Genomic DNA, 18,679 nt, shown 5'->3' with positions numbered 1-18,679 from the left:
CATTCTAAACCGGCGGTGAAAAACAGTAGGGCCCCATCGTGGTTGCTCAGCAAAATAGTATACAAATAGACGTTTGTGAGCTACGACGTGTTCACGGCAGACAAATGTCCGACTTCGAATAGGCCTGGGGATCTGATCTGCTCCGCCGCCGTCGCCTCCTCCTCGCGCTGCATTTCGGCTAAGCAATCCGCCATTGCGTCATTGACGGCATCAAATAAGGCTCGTGTCAAGGTCCGACTAACGCCCTCCGAGGTACTCCAGTCGTCATCGTGGTTCATTTTTGTTTGTGAGAGATTATCGAAATATTCATATGGAATGTGAGAGATGAGAGAAATGTTCGTATGAAAAATAGAATGACAAACGAGGTTTAAATAGGCAAAATTTCAAAAAAAAAATGAAAACGCGTTGCATCGTCCGCGCCATCGTCCTCGTCTCCCACAATGGGCGGACGATGGGGCGGACGATGCCCTATTGTCCGCGTATCGTCCGCGGATGATCTATACGGCGCGGACGATGCATCGGACATCGTCCGCGCACCCACAGTGAGCGGACGATGGCGCGCCCGAGGCATCGGGCGGCCTATCGTCCGCCCCATTGCGGATGCTCTTAGAGTGTGATATGTGTCTATCCAAATATATACGATGTAATAATTAATTTTAGGTATATGTTTCCCATTGTAGTAGATCGGCCTGACCAATTTAATTTAGTTAGTGTTTTAATAAATCCATTATGAGAATATTTTTTTCTCTTTTCGTAACCTTAATTTTTATTGGGATTAAAGTGTAGATTTTTTTTTACATATTTCATATTTATGCGTGTCTGCCAAACAAATTGACAACTAACAAAAAAAGAATAATGATGTATTTTGGCTCTCACATGTTTGCACTTCAATGGATTTTTAATCAATGTTTTTTTTTTGTAATTTTAGACCTAATAATTACGTATGAAAAACTAAACCATTGGGGAAATGGCTGAGTTAACTGCTGAAAATGGCGTGAAATTAAGCTAAATAATGTAATTTATAATCAACATAAAATTAAGAAAAAAACTTATCAGTATTAATTTGAATGCTAATTCCTTGCTGATTTTCTAATAATAACGTGACAATGATATTCTTTGGATATTATTATATGATATATCAATATCAAAATTCAAAAGTGTGATGCAAATTGTAATTATAACCAAGCAAACTGTAATTCTATCTAAAAATGACATTAACTCAAACAAAATAAAAGAGTAATTTATCAATTGCAGCCTTATAGTCCTCCCCTGAGGCTTTCCTTTACTTTTTTTTTTCATTTTGGAACTAGAGCTTCTCTAAGAGAAAAGATAAATGGAAAGGTAAATAGAAATAACTACTATATTTATCTCTTCTTTATAAAATTTCATGCTCCAATGGAAAGGTATTTGATGAGGTATTATACATTTTTTTTGAAAAGGTATATTTACCTCTTTTTGATAAAAAAAAAGTAAAAAGTTGGTTATTTTTGTTTGCCTTTTTAATTTGCCTTCTTTCCTTGGAGTCCCTTACTTTTTAAAAGGGTATAATAACCTTCTTGAGAAGGTAAATGAAAAATATACCTTCTCAATATATTTTTTTTCTTTGGAGATGTTTTAAGCAACATAGTAGTAGTAGTAGTAAAATTCCTGCTTGATATATTTGAACTACAATTTGACTACGAAAATAAAATATCGTTTTCAGTCACATAAGTATGTTTCCAGTGATTCCTTTGACTTGTACGAGCTTATTGCAGATATTCATTATATTGCAAAATTTAACACACATTAAAAACTTATAAGTCACTGCTTACGTTGCATTGTTTACAACACGTTTATTTACTAGTATTGAAAAAAGTTTTAAAAATAATTTAATTAGTAAGTGAAATATTTATTCAAAGTTGTTAAAAAGAAAACATAGCATGTTATATGGGATGATTTAATTGTTTTCTATGTGCCATGAAAATAAGGCGCGTGAATATTATACTGGAAAGAAAGTAAAATATGGAGTATTCATTAAAGTAATTAATGAATCATGAATACTTTTTATTAGAGGGCAATACTAATGATATATTTCCAATTAAACAAAATGCTGAACCCAAAAAGTAATTATGCCATAAAATCTAACTAAAAACTAAAAAAAACAGAAGCAATATATTGATGGAGACCAATAATACAGAAAATGTTAGGCAAAATAGAGATTTTGGGAATGACATCAGTTTTAATACGAAATTAGTAAAGTAGGAGAGTGATTAAATAAAAAATTAATTGAAATATTGTTAGTGGAGAATGAGGTACACCGCGTAAAAAAGAAAAATTGCCAAAAATAAATGGAAGTTGAGTAGTTTTATGAGACTATACCAAAATAGAAAAAAGAAATATTTTTGTGGACAAAGGGAGAGAGATAGAGTAATACTCTCCCGCCCCAAAAAAATAGTCTTTTTGTCATTTTGTTCTGTCTTACAAAATTGGTCAAATTTTTTCCCCAAATCACAAAACGGTTAATGATATTGTTGATCCCAATATCCAATGATATATTCTTCAACTACCTTTTTTTTCTCTTTTATATTTTATTAATTTTATATATTAAAATATATATCATGTACAAAATCTTAATTTTGAGGATGGAAGGATTAATAACCTATTGACCAAATAAATTCGTCAGAATGAAACACTAGGTCTCAAATTAGTAAGCTACAACGGCTACGAAAAATAGCTGATTAAATCCAATTAATTATCAGTATACATTTTAAATATTTATATTGTTAAGAGGTTATCAAATTCAACGGTGCTTGGTTTAGTCTGGGAGTCAATTCCACGCGGGTTTGATTTTTCAAAGTGTAATAGTAACATGTGATACATTGGATTGCAACAGCTTGACTACACTCCAATTATTGAACACAAATGAGTCCACAATATTGGGTGTCCCAATCTGATTTATGGGCCTATCATTTTTGACGTTTCAATTCCAAAATACTTGCGGAAAAGAGTTTGACACGATGCTATGTCTGAAAAATTTAAAAATAATTTCACAGAGTTGTGTAAGAAATACTATCATTTTTATAAAGACAATCCAAAAGTGAAAATAGAATATTCACGAAGAGTAGTTGTACTTCATTTGGAGGAGTTTTTCAATTAAATGGTGTCATCATTTTCGAACTGCTACTAAAGTGCTTATTTGAAAAAAGAGGTTTGAAAATAAGTTAATGTTATAAAATTATAAATATTATAAATAAATAAAATATTATATTCATATAAAATTTGTAGGAGTTCACAATTGTATAAGATCAATGTACTTCTAATCAGTGTACATGTTTTGATTTTTTCAGAGAACGATAAGCTTCTAGTATTTAATTTTTATGTTAAACAATTAAAGTTATATAGTATAAGGCTTTGCTCGAATGCCCTTAGCTTTAAATCAGTACATTTATGTATATATAAATGACATAGCAACTTGTTTTACGTATTTTTATAATAGAGTAAATTTTCGAAAAAATCATGGTCAATTTTGTCATCCCATAACTTAAAAAAAAACAAGTGATTAGATCATATATTTGATATTTTTTTTTCAATTACCATATGGCGAAAATATTTGGCGTGTCACATGTCTGAATTTATTGACGTGGTACATACATGTGCGAAAATAAAAAATATGGCTGCCTTATATTATACGAAGTCGTTTGAATAGCTGACTATTTTGTCCGCATAGTATTTTTTATCTGTTACATCATACATAATTTCTCTCAAATATGAGATTATGGAGCAATTGAGAAATTTGTTAAAGTTATGATAGTAATTATAAATTTTTTTGAACATAAATTGACCAAACTTGTTGTTTTTCCGATAATTAACCCTTAATAATATTAGTACTCATAAGCGGTGTTCGGTTTCCTAAATAGAATAGTACCAAGATACAATTTATGATAGAATTGTGAGATTATTTTAGTCATAGGGGGTTAGCTATGACTAATTATCCCATGATTATTCATCTAGGATTGAATTGTTGTGTTGAATCCCATGAACTAAAATACCAAACACACTAGTATATATTTAATCATGAAATACAATCTTGCAAACCGAACACCCCTATACATTAAAATATCAGACAAAATTATAACAAGAATAGATAAAAATGGGGCGACATACATAATTTATAGTACTACGATTTGTATTTTTTTTACTGTTATAGATGATGTGAAAACCAAATATATTTCTGGCCTTACCTTAACTCTGGAAGAAATGGCTTGGCCTCCTAACTTTCGACCTATTCCATCTCGGAGCTCTCAGTTGTCATTTTATCCCCAAAAAAATACCCGTCACAACTGCATCAATCAATAAACATTTAATAATCTAATTAACAATTAATCACCGTAATTAAGACTTAGTCATCTAATCACCCTAACTAATTCAGCACACATTTTGTAATGATGAATTGTTCTTTTTTTACCTCACAAAATATATTTTGTTTGAAGATTTTGTATCGACTTATTTAAGTTAATATTCTTTTTCTTATGACATCTGTGAAATACTAGGATTGTAACTTATCAAGTCAAAAAATATTTAATTCTTAATAATGCATTATATTTTCTTTAAGCGATTTTATTTTTTATTTATACTTGAAGGTCGACGATGATTTGAATACCACAATTCATCATTCGTTTTGATTAAATTATTATCACTCACAAAAATACTATATATAAATATGTGAAATATCAAACAAGTACATAACTAACTACAGACATCGTTTGTGCCTCTTCCCCAAATTTCCCCCCAAATCGATCATCAATTCCCAAATCAAATAACCTCCTCTTCCGACGACCAGTTATCGGCACCGAGAATACACCGGCGAAGCACAAGCGTCCAAACATAGCTCGCCGGAGACGGTAAAACACCGTCCAATCACGCGGCGGCGCAAGCTTCCCGACGACGGAGGTATCCTACATGCGATTGAGAAATGGACACGTCATCATTTTAGACATGTAGGGCGGTGATGAACAAGGAATATGCCAAAAATGCTGCCATTAGGCTTTTCTTTTTCTTAATCACTTCAAATATTCCATTACGTCTCCATATTAGACAACGGAATACGAATCTCTAACATATTTATCGGTTCTCCGTTCGTTCTTTCAATATTCAACTTCCTTAATCTTGGAAATCCTTAACATTTTCAATTTTAGCGCAGAATTTTGAAAATTTCGGTTGCCTATCACATTCGGGATTGGTTGCTGGGAAAGAGAGCAGAGCAGCCACCATTTCTGCATCGGAGACCGCGTGGACGACGCGATAGCTGAATGCTGCTTGATTCTGAATTGCTTTTGGTTTCGGACCTTTGTGATATCGGCGGAGAACGAAGGTGAGTCTAGGAATTCAGCCTAATGCGATTAGTAAGAATTCAGCCTAATGCGAGTAGGCTTTGTTTTCGCTTTTGTTCATATGATTTGTTGTTGAACGTTTACTGATAGCCCTAGTTTGGAGTTTCAACTGGTGAATTATGTGGTTGTTGCTTTGGATTGCGGTTGTTTGATATAGTGCTCGTGGCGGTGGTGGTTTTTCTTAGTGTTTGAGTTAGGAGCCGATGGGTGGCTGATTGTCAAACTGAATCAACAGTAGTCTCTTCTTGCATGGTTTGGCATGACTTACAGAAGAAGAAAATTAGAAACGGAAATGTTATGAAATCTAAAATGAATCCCATTGCCAAATTAGTGATCAGAGAAGAAATTAGTAACCAGAGAAGAAACTCGTGATCAACTCACATTGTGTGTTTCAATACTAGTACTACTTGTTTTGACTTGAACATAAAATTCTGTGGTGAACAAGTTTTATACCTGTAGGATCACAATAATATATAATCAATGATTTAGTTTAAATATTTAAACTAGAAGTCACTTGAAAATGGTTTGATCTGTGTGGCTTAATTACATGATTTCCATACCTAATTGGCCCCTTTAGCCTCTGTGCATTGCAAGCTGATACTCAATTTAGATAATTCTAAGTTCTGATGATTAGTCACTCATTTGGACCAGTTGAAATAGATACATCATGATATAATGGTTTGTTAAAGAGAAAGTGAATGCTTGTTTTTACTTCTGTTTTTTTTGAAATATTTCAGGATCCACTTGCTAGTTTTGGTTGTGCACTAGTATCTTCTATCTTGCAAGAGAAGACCCTGAAATACTTGAACAAGTGACAAATATACAAAGAGAGAATCATGGGCTCTGATAAACAAAACCCTGGTTTATTGGAGACTCTAAAGATGGAGACAGTTAGGACTTAGGACTATATTCACTCACACGTATCCGTATCCGCATGAACATTCACGGCATGCTGTCATTGCTGTTTTTATAGGTTGCCTATTTTTCATATCATCAGATAACATGCACACTCTTGTTCAGAAGTTAGACAACAATTTTAAGTGGTGGTCTATGTATGCGTGCTTGCTGGGGTTCTTCTATTTCTTTTCTTCCCCCTTTATAGGAAAAACAATCAAACCAAGTTATTCAAACTTCAGTCGTTGGTATGTTTCCATTCTCAATTGATTTCATCAATTTTTATTTCTATATACCAACTCAGAACAAAGGTCATGAGATTAGGATAGTGGGTTCAGTAATTGAGTCTTTCACGTTTCAGGTACATAGCATGGATACTGGTGGCTGCTTTATATCATCTTCCTAGTTTTCAATCAATGGGAGTTGATATGAGGATGAATCTTTCTTTGTTTCTAACCATCTACATATCTTCCATTTTATTTCTTCTTGTATTTCACATTGTATTCATTGGCCTCTCGTATATTGGCCTTGTTGCTCGGGTGGCTGGAAGAAGACCTGCAATTCTGACAATCCTTCAAAATTGTGCTGTAAGTTCTGATAGTATACTGGAAAAGGTCAAACTTCCTTGTTACTTATTGCTGCCATTATTGTTGTGTAGGTTATAAGTGTGGCATGTTGTGTATTTTATAGCCACTGTGGCAACCGAGCAAACATTAAAGAAAAGACATTTGAAAGAAGGAATTCTGGCTGGTTTACATTGTGGAACAAGGAAGAAAGGAATTCATGGCTTACAAAATTGTTCGCATGAATGAGTTCAAAGATCAAGTTTGTAAATCATGGTTTGCTCCAGTTGGTTCCGCCAATGATTATCCATTTTGTCAAAATGGGTCATTTATGGAGAGGTATGTTCTCTATCTGCTGCCATCAGCCATTGTTTTACATCGACATGTCAAATTATCTTATTCTTTTGTTGCTCATTTTCCAGCTCACTTGTAGCGGTGGCTCACTTTTATAGGTCTTTATATTGCAAATTATGTTGTGGAGAGATCAACAGGGTGAGGGTTAACAAGACACCATCTGCTGTACTTCAGATTTGTTTTTTTTGTTTTTTCGTTTGGCTCCTTTAAGTAATGCATTTTGCCTCCATTTAAGCATATGTCAGTGTTGTGTTTACCGAACAAATCACCTTGTGTATTGGTTAAAGTAACTACATAACTCTGTTTCTTCCACTTAGCGAAGTTGGACTGCAACATTGGGTGGGCAAACAATGAGTGTGGAATAGTCTTTGATTACTGATAATCTGGCCATTAATTATTTTGTTTGGTCATTTCTCACAATTTAAGTAAATCTTTAGGCTACATGTCCCTCAGACATTGAGAAAAGTGGGTGCATTTTCTGATGTTGTCATCCTCATTTTTTAGTCTTATTCTAATTGGTGATGTTAATTGATAACTCCAACAGTTGGGTTCTTACTCACCCTGTATCACAAAAAGAATCCGAGAAGTTGAAGAAGAAGCAAATGAAGCCTGATTTTCTGGATATGGTTCCTTGGTACTCAGGGTACAGTTTTAGACTCTCGCATGGTTCCACAATCCACATGGATGCTTATATTATTTGGTGGAACCTCCAATCATTTTAATCTTTCTTCTGATATGGTTTAGGACGTCAGCTTATTTATTTAAGACAGTTTTTGATCTGCTGGTATCTGTTGCTGTGTTTGTTGGGCGTTTTGACATGCGTATGATGCAGGTACATTAACCATTTATAATTTCCTTTTTTTTTGGTCTCCGTTAATTTTCAAATATCTAATTTATGAAATTGCTCCTTCAAACATGTTTCAAGCTTTTTCATGTATTTTTCAAACTTTTGTTTCTCATGCTCCATCCTTGTAAGGTACTTGCTTTTAATTGTGATACTTGTGTCACTACCGTATATTATCATGAAATCTGCAATATGCTATTTGATTTTTAGTGTGTGATTGCATACTCTGCAATTTTCAAATATTAGGCTGCAATGAGCAAGGTTGAAGATGCAGCTAAGCAATATGATCTTTTGTACGACCAATTCAGTGAACACGATGAGTTGTGGTTTGATTTTATGGCCGATACTGGCGACGGTGGCAATTCTTCATATAGTGTGGCACGGCTTATTGCTCAGCCTTCTCTTAGGGTTCAAAGTAATGGTTCCTCGATTACTTTGCCACGAAGTAACTTGCTCCTTATTGGGGGTGATCTTGCATAAGATCAACGAGTTCTCTTTCTGCTATTTATTTTCTAGGACTCTAACTAAGACTGGGACTACTGAAAGTTCTGTATATTTTAGGGTTAAATACTAAGCAGGATGTCAAATCTGGATTTCAGGTATCCTAATCCATCTGCATTTACGTATGAGAGACGCCTTTTTCGTCCCTTTGAAGATGCTCTTCATCCTCCTCTGTGGTATAAGGAGGAGCATATAGCTGCAAATAAACCAGAATTGCCTTGTGGGAGTCACTACTGAAGGAGTATGATGGCCCTCAATGCTTTGTTATACCTGGAAATCATGGTTGGTTTAGTTTCTGTTGGTTGCCCAGATTTGAACTAAGTGCTACTTTGGCTTCTTTATTTCAGTTTTGATCATTTTACTGGTTAATATAGATTTGGCATGGCGTCTTCTTCTCATTTACAGATTGGTTTGATGGGCTTCAAACCTTTATGCGGTATATATGTCATAAAAGTTGGTTAGGTGGATGGTTTATGCCCCAAAAGAAAAGCTATTTTGCCCTTCAGCTTCCAAAACGATGGTGGGTCTTTGGCCTTGACCTTGCTCTCCATTCTGATATTGATGTCTACCAATTCAAGTTCTTTTCGGAACTGATTAAAGAAAAGGTATTATTTCTTAATATCTGGCTTTTGTGGCAAGTGCTGCTGTTATAACTTATAATGTTTATTCCTCTTGTATTTGTTTATATTTGTGATAGTGCTTTCTCATGTAAGCTAGGGGTCTGTTAGATATTAATATTCACTAATAATTAGGAATAATTTTTCACAGTTAACAGAAGATACAGAGGCTCGATGTTGAACATACTAGCAAACAGTAGGGAGAAAGGCAGAAATCTCATTTACTGACATGATCATACATGTTAACTCGTGGTTGTGGTTGGAGATCGACAAACACAATTATTTTATTTTTACAAACCTTTACTTTGGTTTTGCTAATCTCATCTTCTCATAGTTAGTTACATTTTAGCCCTTTTTTTTACCTTGTGTTTTATTTTATTGTGAAACTTGATGTTTAAATTGTAAGTATTTCTTCACAGGTGGGGGATTGTGATTCAGTTATCATCATGACTCATGAGCCTAACTGGTTACTCGATTGGTACTGGGATGATGTCACTGGGAAGAATGTTTCACACTTGATACGGGACCATTTAAAAGGGAGGTGCAAACTACGAGTGGCTGGGGACTTGCATCATTACATGGGCAATTCTCATGTACCCTCAGAGGAGCCCGCATATGTACATCATTTACTTGTTAATGGTTGCGGCGGAGCATTTTTGCACCCGACTCATGTTTTCAGTAATTTTGATATTTATATGAAGCTTCTTATGAAAGCAAGGCAGCTTATCCATCTTTTGAAGACTCAAGCAGGGTAATCTGCAATTTCATGATTGATGCATCTACTTCTCAGATGCTAATTTTCTAATAATATGTTTATAATCTTGGTGCAGATTGCTCTTGGAAACATATTAAAGTTTCGGAAGAAAAATTGGCAGTTTGACTTCATAGGCGGTATTATATACTTTCTACTAGCCTTTTCCATGTTTCCACAGGTAAATATTTTCCTGGTTATTGCCACTGAATACCTTGATTCAGTTGTCAAGAAGCGAGCATCCTAACTGCTTTTAGTATCAAGTTCAAACTTTACAATTGACAGTAAGATGACTGATTGCCTTCCCCCTTTTCTAGTGTAAGCTGGATCACATCTTACAGGATGATACGTTTTCTGGTCACTTGAAGAGCTTCTTCAGATCAGTATGGGATGCTTTCATCTATATGCTTGGACACTCGTATGTATCTTTGGCTGGTGCTTTCTTTTTGTTGGTTACTGCTGTCACCTTCGTGCCTTCAAAGTTGCCCCGCAAGAGAAAATTTACAGTAGGCATTCTCCATTTTTCTGCTCACCTTTCTGCTGCCTTGATTCTCATGCTGCTTTTGGAATTGGGTATCGATACTTGCATTAGGCATAAATTGTTGGCAACTTCAGGTGAATGCCTTGTTGGTTGGGATACTATATATTTAGTCCTCCCTCCGTCCCACAAGAATATGCACTTTTTCCTTTTAGTCCGTCCCACAAGAATATGCATTTTTTCCTTTAGTCCGTCCCACAAGAAATAACTGATTTTTTCTCGGTTTATGTCTTAAATTTTCATTTCAGGATACCATACTCTGTGTGAATGGTATCGATACGTGGAAAGCGAGCATTTTCTCGACCCATCTGGCCTACGACCACGTATTGAGCAAGCGAGCATTTTCCCGACCCATCTGGCCTACGGCCACGTATTGAGCAATGGACACTCGGCCTTTATCCAGCATGCATTAAATATCTGATGTCAGCATTTGATATCCCTGAGGTGAATACAGTATACAACTTTCTTCATCTTATGTGCCTTTCCCTTCCATCCTATTTTAAATATTATTTTTCAGGTGATGGCTGTCACCAGAAACACTATCTGCAAGAACGGGATGGAGTCATTTTCCTCGTGGAGGGGCCGCGATATATTATGCTTCAGTCTTCCTTTACTACTGGGTCTTCTCAACTCCCATCGTTTCATTGATTTTTGGAAGCTAGCTATATATCTGCATCAATTGGCTTCACATACACTTTGACGAGGCTTTCTCTTCACTCCGCACTGCTAACTACAAGTCGTTTACTCGGTTCCATATTAACTTAAAAGGCGATCTTGAAGTTTTCACACTTGCTGTGGATAAGGTGAGAAACAATGGTCCATTTTTCTTCTTTCGTTGCCATCGTTGTGTGCTAAGGTTGACCCGCATGTGTAATTTGAAGGTGCCGAAAGAGTGGAAGCTGGATCCTAGTTGGGAAGGTGAATCGAAACAACCACCTGACCTTAGCCACCACCAATGGAGATCGCGTTCTTGTCAGCACGATCCTGTCAACACTGTAAAGATCGTCGATCATTTTGTTATTGAACAAACAGTAACACCCAAATTCGAGGCAGTAAATGGATCAGTATCTCATTGATCATTGTTTTGTAACACTAATGTAAGTTTTGCTATGGATTTCAGAAAGCTGTAGTAGTGGTACAAAAAGAAGTAAAAAGGAAGAAGTGAAATCAAGGTATAGATTAAGGAGAGGAGTAGTTCTAAAACGCAATAGAATATGCGATGATTATTAACCCCATGCTGTAATATGAAACTCTAGTTGCTGCATTTACATGTACAGTTTTACGATTAACTAAATCTATTTCAACTATCTAGTTATTTTTGCAACACAAGATTACAAATTTTGTTTCAATATTTTCATGTTTCTTGGTTCAAAAAATTTCGAACTCAAAAAGTATTCTCGTTTTTGTACATATACAGCAGCAGCTTGTAAAAGATTGTAACCAACTCTTCGAGCAATAATAGTTTATTTTTGCACACTATTATAATTTGATGGGTATTTTTTATTTTGAACAAATTTCGACCCATACTAACCACTTATAGCACCCATGACTATAAGTGATCGAATACCTAATACAACAAAAATTCACAACAAAATTATTATTTTTTGTAAAATTCATCTCTTACACATAAACATCAATGATCGAAAAAATGAACTTCGATAATGTACAAATATGTCATACTCTTAATAAATCAGTAATAAAATTATAAAATGCATGTAAACTCTAATCAAGACATGGATTTAATTCAATCCTCAAATAACACTAATTGCCTCAAAGTTAGATAGATAGTAAGTATTCTTTTCCCAGCAACCTGAGCAAAAGACTTATATACCCTTACCGGCTAGAGGTAGTCAATCAAAGATTCAAAATGCCGTAGACCATAACCCTGCCTCCCTTCTCTCTCAAACGCACACGCCCTTTACATTCTGATCATTTTTCTTTCAGATTTTTATTTGAATAATTTCAAATTGCAAACGAGAGAGGTTTCCCTGTCAGAGCTGGGTATTGAAATTTCGTGAGATTGACTTATAGGAATTTTGTGAAGAATTCTCTTCGTTAAGGATGAATTTCCTTGGATCCAGCATCTCCTCCGACGTACAATTCTCTTCATATCTGTTGACCTTCGCCTTCTATTCGGAATCGGAATTTATTTTATTGAGTTAATTTGCGAGGAATTCCTAGATGTAAATCTGTCGATTTCTGTTTATTTTGTTCTTTGCTTGTTTAAATTATGAAATTTTAAAGTAGCGGAAAATATTAGATAATTAGAATTTTGAAATCGTTGTTTGGCATGCGATTGCTGTGACAATGATTGATTATTAAATCGACATGGTCATTCATGGAGTCTAGACACAGCAAATACGATTAGGATTTATCTCCATGCGCATGTGTTTGTATGCTGCATTGTTATTTGTTAGTTAAAACCTGCATTTGAGCATATGGAAATAATATAATTATTGCTTCGTACTAATGCAGGTCGGGCTGCGATTACTTCTCTGTCCCCTTGGTTCCAATATTGTAGTTCGTACAGCATGGTGAGTTTTGAATTATATTCTCAGATGAGTGTCGATTAGTATGAGCTAATAGGAATAATGAGATTTTGTATTGCTTAACCATAGGGTTTAACTTCTGGCAGTTTCTAACCACAGCTGTTGTATATTTGAAGGACATTTTGTATCTTCTGCATATAACCATCACTGAAGCTAATATATTTTTCAGCATTTTCACTTTTGAGTCATGTCGTCCATGAATAGAATATGAATGCCGATAGCTTGCTGACAATCTGCATGTTTCTTTCAGCTGCTCTGTGGGGGTTGTCTTACCTGTTTATTCTACGTTCAAGGCCATTGAGTCGAAGGATCAAGATGACCAACATAAATGGCTTGTATACTGGGCTGGTAAGTGAGGTGATATGGTTAACTTGATTCTTAATGTCTATTTATGGTCGACAACTTTTGTTCTCTAATATGTTAAACTGTGATTTTTTTAATATGCATGCTAGTGGCCGTTAATTGACCTTATAATTTGACATACTTTCTCTTATGGTTTTATTGACGGTACCTGATAAAAAGGAATCTAAAGAGTGCTTTCTGTATGCGTTTGTTACTTCTGCAAAGTTACAGGACATTTCAGTCTGTTAGAGTTCACTGTTACTTTTATTTCATTATGATTGTGGTAAATGGTTGCAGCATATGGATCCTTCACGGTTGCTGAGACCTTCACTGATAAGCTTCTCTATTGGTACTATTTTGAAGAAAAATCTCCTTCCCACCTCCCCAGAAGAGAAAAAAAATTTCAATTTACTGTCTGCTGGTTTTTCAGGGTTGATTTGTAGCTTTTGATAACACCAGCGGTATTGGTTTTTATGTTGTTTTATCAGGTGTCCTTTCTACTACCATTTAAAGTTTGCATTTCTTGTCTGGCTTCAACTGCCATCTGTTGAGGTAGGTTTGAGCAAAATAAATCCAGTTCTGTTTGGTTTTGTTAAGGTTTTTAAATCTATATCTTGAAGTGTTTTTGTTTTTCGTAAATGACTTATTTTGTTATTTGATGAGTATATATCACTTGCAGTTTTTGTGTTTGGTGCATGTGTCTAGTATCAATTTTTTTATCTGGTGAAGAGAAGCTTCAGTTTGCCTACGGATAAGCAAAACTGACTAATTATGTTTACCTTCTAATGATGCTTCAGACTGAATTGTTTTCTGCAGTGGGCATTGCAACTTTCATTATACGGTGCTGTTGTCATAGGTGGTTTAGTTTTTGGTCAATATCATATCCTTCTTGTGTACATCTGTGTTTCAATAGCAATGGTAGGGGATCATCATCTGCATTTACTTATGACCAATTGAACAACATCAAACTTTGTTTGGTATATACAACTTTGGAAAAAAAACTGATAATGTGATATAATATCAACCTCTTTATATACAATATCTAATTAAGTTCATTTTAGGTATCTAGATGCTAGAGCTAGGATGATATTTGTTGGTGATAATTTATGAATGTTTATACCTTCCAATGTCCTATTATGGTAGGGGGCAAGTGTGTTGTATACGAATTATCTGCGGGCTTTCCTCCAGAAACATCAGGCCAGGCTTGATCAAATTGTTATTTTCTTCCGTAGTGAAATGGTAACAGCCTTCTCCAGCAACTTCTAGCAGAAAAGATATTGAGCTTGGGCATTAATACGTATTATGTTAATATGTTCCTGCAGGTGAAATTTGCGAGTAAACATGAAGCGGAAATTCAGGTTACGAGGTCAATCCTCACGAAGATTTTGTTGTCAGGTGCTTGTTTTCTGTTACAATTGGACAACCAGAAGTTACTTTTGTTACTTTTTTTTTAATCTATAAAAAGCGTGATCTTGATTAGCATGTAATGTTCTAACTTCACACTATATCTTATTAACTGAGTCTCTTATTTTAATAGCTAATCAAATGGTTAAAGAAATACTTGCACCCTACGCAAAGGCAAATCGGAGGTCCTACTCCTCGCCAACATGTGGAGACTCCAGATTTAGATTTAGATTTAGATTTGGATTCAGATTCAGATTAGGATTCTGAAGTCGAGGGCTGACAAATAAGTTGCAGTTCTTAGCAATTTGTGCCTATTAACTTCAATCGCTTTAGAAGATGGGTTCCTACTTTGTTTCAGTTTTTAACTTAGTCTCGAGTATCGATGTCTAACATTTAGCTAGTGTTTGTGGAATTTTTGCTGTACTGAATCACTCTTCACATGGTTGTATATATATATATCTATATCTATCTTATCTATCTATCAATGATGGCACATTCTTATTTTTTTGTGTGAATAGAAATTAAGATGATGTGCCTTTGCTGTATTAATTACAGTAAAAAGTACTACTACTACTTTGTCACATTATTGATATGTATTTTCAGTTTCTTATGTTTGTAAATTAGTGCTTGCTTGGTCGAGCTTTCAATAAATTGCATATTCATTTCTCATTTAAGACGACCAACATTATCTGTGAACTGTGCTCATTAATTGTTAATCTTTTTGTCACACTATATATGGTTTGGCAATAAATATTTTCCGGAATCGCGGAGCGGATCCCCTACTCCACAATTGAAGCTTTTATTTCAATGTTCGCTGAACTCAAATGGAATCCCCCTGCTTCCAAGTTGTCTGAATAAAGAAGAGATGCAAAAGCTCCTAGTGTCAAAATAGTAGTACTAGATTTTTTTCGATATTCAAATACCAAAATTTGAGGGTGTACCAAGTTTTTTTTTAGATAATTTATGAATATTCATATCTAAACTGTTTTTCATAATTGAAGAACAGGCCGAATTTCATGCATTTTGATAAAATAATTAATGTAATTATTCCTGTAAAATTAAAATTGAGTGAACTTTATAGCAATTAGCTAAAAGCAAACGAATAATTTTTTTAGTAAAATGAAACGCTAGTAGTAATTTGTTAAATAGGATTAGTAGTTATAATCAATGCAGAAAAAAATAACGTTGAATGGGTGCGCAGGATAAAAGTCTACTCCCCTGAGTTGGCTGTAGAGAAATAATGCAGATTAGGAGTATTGTTTAGTTTAATTTATCAGTAGTTAATTACCGACACTGCTGAGTTCGTGTTTGAAAAATGCTTGCTGTAGCAATCGCGTATTGGTGAGAAAGTGATGCTTGGTGGTCGTAGAGAGACCGCGTTGATGAAGAAGGAAGGCGGCAAATCGAGAATCGCCGCCGCCATCTTCGTCGGAATATTACTCGGTTGCGTCTTCGCCTTCTTCTATCCCGGCGGATTCTTCGTCTTATCATCAACGCCGCTAAGTCGCCGACGCGTCGGCCGCCTCCGATCCAGAGGTACAATTTTTTACCGCCCATCTGTTCGAACTCGAGCTATTTTATGAGATTTCAACAAGCGTTGACTAGAAATTGAGAGTTTGATTTGGAATTGGATCAGTGATGTTTAAATTTATTGCTCTAGTTTGGTATTATAATTGGATTGAAGCGTTGTTTTCCATTTCTTCTGCATGAGCTGACTGAAACTGAAGTTGTAGGATTTAGGAAATTAGGAATAGAAGTATCCTCTGCAGCTCGGTGACTTAGGTAATGAAGTGATGGAATTCGAAAGAGGAAAAAGTATCGCTGTTTTTAGTAACTTGATGGTGATCAGACTATAGGAACTATTGAATAAAGCTATTTTCTGAAGAAAAATGGAGAAGCTGCATTCTTGCTGAGCTTCCTTGTCGGCTGTTAGTTTTTTGCCAACCACAAAGAATGAAAAAGTGAACAATATGAGTGACTTCTATTGGAGTATTATGTATGTGCATTTTAGTCTCTTAGAACTATGCAAATTGTTTTGGTTATGGTTTTAATTTTTGAATCTCTAACAAAGATTTTCGTAGTTTATCGAATCATGTATAGTGCATCTTTTGTGTGTCTCTGTGCATGTGAAGGCTGGTGTATTTGCATGAATCATATAACTAAGGAGATGAGGATGGTATTCCTTTAGGGAGTTTATCAGTGTATTTTTTTTAATATTTTATCACTTGGTCATGGTTGTCTATATTTTACCAGCTGACCTTTGAGGAACTATTTTCTCGAACAATGTCGAACTTCATTTTGCCCTTGAATGATCTATCTGCCAGGTTATTACCTCTTCATGTGAATCATCAGAACGCATCAACTTGTTAAAATCAGAGTTTGTCACTGCTTCAGAGAAAAATGCAGAGTTGAAAGGCAAGTTAAGGAGTTGACGGAGAAGCTTGGGTTTGCTGAGCAAGGGAAGGATAGTGCCCAGAAACAGGTGATGGTGTTAGGCAAACAGCAAAAGGCTGGGCCTTTTGGCACTGTTAAGGCATTGCGAACCAACCCTGCAGTTGTACCTGATGAATCTGTCAACCCGAAATTGGCCAAGCTACTGGAGAAAGTTGCTGTGAATCATGAAATCATTGTTACACTTGCCAATTCAAATGTTAAGGATATGTTGGAGGTGTGGTTCACGAATATCAAAAGAGTAGGGATACCGAATTACTTGGTCTTTGCGTTGGATGAGGAAATTTACAACTTGTGCCTAGCAAATGGTGTTCCTGTATATAAAAAAGATGTAGAGGAGATAAACGAAGATAAGAACTTCGAATCTATTGCTAGAACTGGAGGAAATCACGCTGTCTCAGGATTGAAGTTTCGGATCTTGAGGGAGTTCTTGCAGATGGGATATAGTGTTTTGCTCTCAGATGTCGACATAGTCTACTTGCAAAATCCATTTGAGCATCTCTACAGGGATTCGGACGTGGAGTCCATGACTGATGGTCACAATAACATGACAGCTTATGGGTACAATGATGTTTTTGATGAACCTGAAATGGGATGGGCTAGGTACGCTCATACGATGAGGATATGGGTTTACAACTCTGGATTCTTCTATATTAGACCCACAATCCCCTCTATAGAGCTCTTGGACCGTGTGGCTAGTAGGCTGGCTCGAGAGAATGCTTGGGACCAAGCTGTCTTCAACGAAGAGCTGTTCTACCCATCGCATCCTGGTTATGAGGGGCTACATGCATCAAGAAGAACTATGGATCATTACTTGTTCATGAACAGTAAAGTTCTGTTCAAAACCGTCAGGAAAGACTCACAGCTGCGCAAGCTTAAGCCAGTCGTAATCCATGTAAATTATCACCCTGATAAGCTGTGGCGAATGAATGCAGTTGTGGATTACTATGTGAACGGGAAGCAAGATGCTTTGGATCCCTTCCCTGATGGCCTCATCTTAGTAGAAACTAAAAATGTTTCTACTAGCATGTCATAGCATCATCGCTTCATTATACAGGTAAACTTCCATAGGATCTTTTTTCGTTCGGGTACGTCACGAATAAGAACGACTCAGCATCTGCTTCACTATAAAACTCTTTTGGCGTTTCTCCATGACTAAAAGTCATTCTAATCTTCTTGTACGATTGTCTTTTTCTAAAGTTCTGTCTGTCTTCGTAATGTCAAAATTACATTATATCTCATGTTTATTCATTTATTTCCATTCCTATTTACATCCAAACATATGCATGTGATCTAACGCTAACAGTTTTGGAGTTTACTCTGTCGAGTTGGAACAATGAACAACAATCCATGTAGTTCAGTCTATATATGGGTTAATAACTCTGCAAAGGGGGGAACAGAGAGAACATAATATTCAATTTATTAACGACCAAATTTTGTAATTTTATTCTTTTTAATCGTTGGTTTGGTGCCGCATTAGTCATTATATAGAACAACACAAT

At 35.5% G+C, this 18,679-nt stretch overlaps 3 pseudogenes; all 3 read left to right on the top strand.

Annotated features, from left to right (window-relative positions):
* Positions 1-4,738: 4,738 nt before the first annotated feature.
* On the top strand, positions 4,739-11,742 carry LOC121789115 (annotated as a pseudogene).
* Positions 11,743-12,309: 567 nt separating this feature from the next.
* Positions 12,310-15,066, top strand: LOC121789116 (annotated as a pseudogene).
* A 712-nt stretch (positions 15,067-15,778) lies between these two features.
* On the top strand, positions 15,779-18,213 carry LOC121789123 (annotated as a pseudogene).
* The last annotated feature ends 466 nt before the right edge of the window (positions 18,214-18,679 follow it).

The sequence above is a fragment of the Salvia splendens genome, unplaced genomic scaffold, assembly GCF_004379255.2.
Source record: "Salvia splendens isolate huo1 unplaced genomic scaffold, SspV2 ctg145, whole genome shotgun sequence".
NCBI classification, from domain to species: Eukaryota; Viridiplantae; Streptophyta; class Magnoliopsida; order Lamiales; family Lamiaceae; genus Salvia; species Salvia splendens.
The sequence above is the reverse complement of the archived record's forward strand: the minus strand, read 5'-3'. Positions and strand labels throughout refer to the sequence as shown.